This window comes from Nymphaea colorata, chromosome 7 (genome assembly GCF_008831285.2).
Source record: "Nymphaea colorata isolate Beijing-Zhang1983 chromosome 7, ASM883128v2, whole genome shotgun sequence".
Classification (NCBI taxonomy): domain Eukaryota; kingdom Viridiplantae; phylum Streptophyta; class Magnoliopsida; order Nymphaeales; family Nymphaeaceae; genus Nymphaea; species Nymphaea colorata.
In genome coordinates this window covers 11238948-11243742 of record NC_045144.1, presented here as the reverse complement: position 1 = coordinate 11243742, position 4795 = coordinate 11238948, and the positions used below count along the sequence as shown (strand labels likewise).

General features: G+C 42.9%; 1 long non-coding RNA gene across 1 annotated transcript; it reads right to left on the bottom strand.

Annotated features, from left to right (window-relative positions):
* Positions 1-939: 939 nt before the first annotated feature.
* Positions 940-3597, bottom strand: LOC116257829 (uncharacterized). The gene is made up of 3 exons (XR_004173486.2): positions 2061-3597; positions 1847-1986; positions 940-1758 (listed from the first exon to the last, which is right to left on the bottom strand). It is a non-coding gene; the product is annotated as an uncharacterized LOC116257829 (long non-coding RNA).
* Positions 3598-4795: the final 1198 nt, after the last annotated feature.

Below are 4795 nucleotides of genomic sequence, written 5' to 3'. Positions count from 1 at the left end.
TACGATACACGCCTCGTATCGTACGATATGGGCTGATTTCAAAAAATGGGGGCTGGAATCCCCTTTTCGAGTTTTTTTTTATAAAAACCTGGCCTTTCTTCATTTTTAACCTAGAGATTGTGCCGCAGTGGAGGGAAATTATCGATTTCCATCGTTAAATCATCGATTTTCAAAATGAAATCATCGATTAAACCATGGATTTGTGCATGGGTGGCTGATTCTCATTGGGAGGAAAGATGTTTTTTTAAATCGTGAAGATGAAAATGAAGAAGAAGAGGGAGATGAGGATGATAATGAATATGGTGAAGATTATGAATGAGCGTCGAGAGTGCTTTCATTTTATATGTATTGACATTGAACATTTTCACAATTTCATTATCATCTTGTGATGTCATACATAACATCTAAAACTTGTTTTTTAATGTGGTATCTCATAGACTTATGGACCTTATGACTTATAAATCTATGTGTTTTTTATGAAGAACATAATATTCTTGTTTTTTACTGATTTTTTATGAATTTTTTGAATTTTTTTCGATATGGTTACGATATGTTAGATATTTTACGATACCGCATATCTTAAAGCCAGACCGATACGGCTTACAATACGCTTTTTACAACATTGGTTCTATGCCATTGCCGGAGGCCAAAAATTTTTTGCATATGTGGTGGTTGCAGGGAATTGGTCTTCGGGCATCTTCGATGAAGTGGCTCCTTTGCTACTTGGTGTACAATATAATTGAAAGAGGAGATGGTCGGGTGCCTATCCTTTTTCCCTCATGATTATGTCCCTGGCACTTGGCCAAAAAGCATCCTGATGAATGATGTTTCAATGTATAGCCTCCTGAAAACTTTCAAGTCAAGAGTTCAGCTGTGAAAGATAGTGGTCGATTTTTCTTGGCATTGATTGGTCAAAGACTAGGCTCTTTTGGTTGGAAACTGATGCGCCCTGCCCTTGTAGCTGCTCAAATCTCACCAAGATGCAGTTGCTTCCCAAGATCTATTGGGGACTAACACGCCGAGGGAGGTTAAAAGAATAGGGAATACAAAATTTGATCCCAAGTCGGACACAACCCCGACTGAATATATCCCTTAGGATTGATATACAAGTGGAATGTCCCTTCCAAATTTTCAACCTACTACAATCAGGAGTGGGCATGTGAGGCTTTACAAGCGTTCTCGATACAAATTTGAACTCTCCCTCATTCATCAATCATTCATCCAAGCCAAACCATTCATGCAATCCCTAAGACGAGCAATCCACACCCTTCGCCCTAGGTAAGTCCAGCAGCTTGGGAATGTGTCCTCGGCTAAACGAGCTTTAGAGGATTCCCTACAACTGCAAACCCAAAGGTTGGCTGGAAATAGAATGCACCCTTCCACGCAACTATAGGGGGGTTTGGATGTACCTTGCTGGAGCTAGTCCAACACTCACCAAGGAAGAAGACCAATACAATCCTCAGTACTCAGCACTTCTCCACAGGCTCAGATCTTGCGCACAGTAAGATGGTGATCTCCAGCTGAGTCCTCCTCTCCGAAGCACCTCAGCTCGCAAGGGAATACAACAGATCACAGTCGCATCAAATCAGAAGTACAGGAAACTAGCAAGTTCTGCTCTTCCCCATATAGGAACCCATGTTTTGGGGTGAACTAGGGGGTAGCAGACGCTGGATAGATGCCAGCGCTCGTCCCTTCAATGATCAGCTCCACAGTAGCTCACGTCTTCCTGCTGATCAGTCTCTTCTCGCTTGTTCGGTTCTGTGACAGCAGCTTGCAGAAACACATCAATCACTGTAGGCAATGGTACAATGATAACGAGAGAACTCAGAAGGTTTAGGAGCGTCACCAAGGATCGATTGAATCCCTGTTAAGTGATGAATTAGGGAAAAACATGTGCCCCGTTCAGTGCCGGCAGCGCGCTCTTCAGAAATGCAGGTCCATCTCGGGAACAGGTTGCAGCGGCGGCTTACAGCAATGGATCTGATGCTGCAAATGAACCAACAAATAAAGCAGATGTATATCTTGCAATTAATCATGATTCAAGGTCATAGTGAATGTACCAGATCTCTGGTTTCACCCAAATCTAAGATAGAAATTGGGAAAACTGGCGAGAATCCCTCTTGCAGGTGTGAAGCCAGCTTCCATAACCGTGCTCTTTCAAAAAATCATATCTCCTCGTCCAGATCTCCTAAATTCATGAAAATTGGTCTGGAGGAAGTTTAAATATGGAGGAATAGACGCTCCAAAACCCAGCTCCAAAGTCACTTCCAACAGCTAACTCGTTGAACTGAAAGTTGTGCCTATTTCTGCCTGAAACAGCTTGCCTCAGATGCTCAAGCTCAGTTCACAAGACAATCTCCTTCAAAAATTCATATCTTCTCATCCAAAGCTTCTAAAATCGTGAAAATTGGTCTGAATGAAGCTAAGTACTTGAGGGTTAGACGTTCGAAAAACCAGCTCCAAATTCGTTTTCAGTTGCTGACTCGTTGAGCCCAAAGATGCGCCTGATTCTGCCTGAAATTGCCTGTCGCAGGGCTCAGGCAACGTCTAGAGTCAATCACCTTCAAAAATTCGCCAAAATTCAACCGTCACTTGGATTGTGCTGAAATTTGGACCAGTGATTGCTAAGATACTGATGAACGAACACCCAAAAATTCAGCTTCAAAGCAGCTGCCAAAAGGTGAGTCCTTGAGGATTAAAATCAGCCTAGTTTCTGATGTCGCTCAGAACTGCGCCACCTAATTCCGCGATCCACCGCCGTGCTTCCGATCAGCTCCGGCGAACTATCCAAAATAGCGTGGATTCTCCTCAAACTTCATCAAAATGTTCCTCCATTAGTAACGAAGACAACTGAGCTATTCTCGAATTCAGATCTTGCTCGGATCGTCGGGAATTCACAGATTAACAGAAATTTCTGTCACTGTGCCTTTACAGAATTCATCCTCTATTCTTCGTCTTCAATCATCCAATTCCTCAACAGATTTCACTTCGTTGCTCGTCGCAAGTAATCCACAACAATTAGATACAGAATGCGACAGAAGAACTGATCTCAACAAGAATTAAAGTCGATCTAAGTTGTTCGTTAGGGGATCCACCTAAAACAGGGATTGTGCTCGCCCTATCTCGTCAGCACTTCATTTCTTCTTCAGATCCTTCGATCTCAGTCAGATCAGACCGATCTATTCCTCTCGTTAGATGAGTTAAACTCAAATCAATCAGAACGTCAGCATCCTCTCCACTTCTGATCGGGTAACAGGAAGATCTCGCGGTAGAATCTCCACGGAGTTAGGATTCTTACCGGCTGAAGATGTTCCTCTGGCTGTCATGCAGCAGATCTGAGAGGCTCTCGGTGATCGGCGTCCACGCTCCTCCACCAAGCTCATAGTCCTCTGCCCTGGCCTCTAGATGTCCCAGTGATGGAAGACATCTGCACCTTGGTCGGAATCGCACATCTGCTCAAGATCCATCGCCTGCATTTCTGGTAGAGTTCCTGGTTCCTCTCCTCTGGTCCTGCAGTCGTTCTTCTTTTCCAGATGGCCAAGCTTTTGGCGCCACACCTAAGCAGCTCAAACACTCCACGCGGGAGAGAAAAGGGGTCTTTTCATTGATTCAATTTAAAAAAGATACAAACTTTGGTGCAGTCTCCAGTTTATATACTGCTGGACTGTCTGGGGTGCCACCCGTTGTCTCTGATTGAGACAAGTACAAAACCTGTAATGACTCAACAAAATAGAAAACACTTACAATGACTCGGACTGGGCTTGAACCCAGCCGCGACGTGCTCAGGTTAGCCTGAGCTCTTGCTAGCTAAACCTGATCTTAACGCACATTGGGTTGTGCCCAGTCTGACTCAGCTCCTTTCAGCTGATGCAGTCTTCTTCAGCCTAAATCGTCCATCTCTGATCTTTGTCCCTGATCTGCTGGCTGCTGGCCCGTTGTGTGCTTATCCCTCGGCGTCGTCGGCTATACGTACGCATAATACCCCTACTCTACGATAGCCCCTTTGCTTCTGTCCGCGTTCCCATTGGGTGTGCATCAGAAACACAGCATATCACTCATATTTATGATTCACCTACTTCTCAATCTCTCATTTCTCAGAGCCTACTGAGTAGGGTTTCAACGAGGAAGGCTTATTCAAATAGCAGATCCAGTTATACGTGAAATTACATTTTTATGGATCTGATAGCCTCACTCTTATTTGGTCCCATCCGACCTTTGACAAGGCGATTTGGTTTTGCCAGCCAAAAAATACATTGTTAATAATGATTCCCATAATCAAGACAGAGATAAGAGGTCCTAAATCTCTTTCAAGGTATGACATGTAACTTCCTTCCGTGGGGACTTCTCTTTTGGTTCATATCATCTGCTCAACTTTGGAAACTGGAACAATTTGATCGGATTTGACAGGCTATACCAATTTTAAGATACTTTTTTCATTACTGATTTCCGTAGCTTTAAATTTTTTACCATTTCCTTTGCCCATTCTTTGTTATCTAATTTTTTTTATTTAGGGCCTTAGTCTGAAAAATATATATAAATTTTCCCAATAATGCCTTGCTTTCCTTATTCTACATGCTGCTAATGTTTGGTAGGTGAGTTATGACCATCATCTTCTGTGATCTTTGATCACCTCATTACCCTACTCTTGTCATGATTAGCAACTTTGAGAAAGTTAGTTGTTGACCTTCTTTCAGCCACTTTTTTTTTTCTTCGAAATTGGATTTTAAAAAGTAAAGTTGCTTCCTACACTTTTGGAAGACTGATTTAGTTTGCACTTTCCTCTGTATCCCTGCAA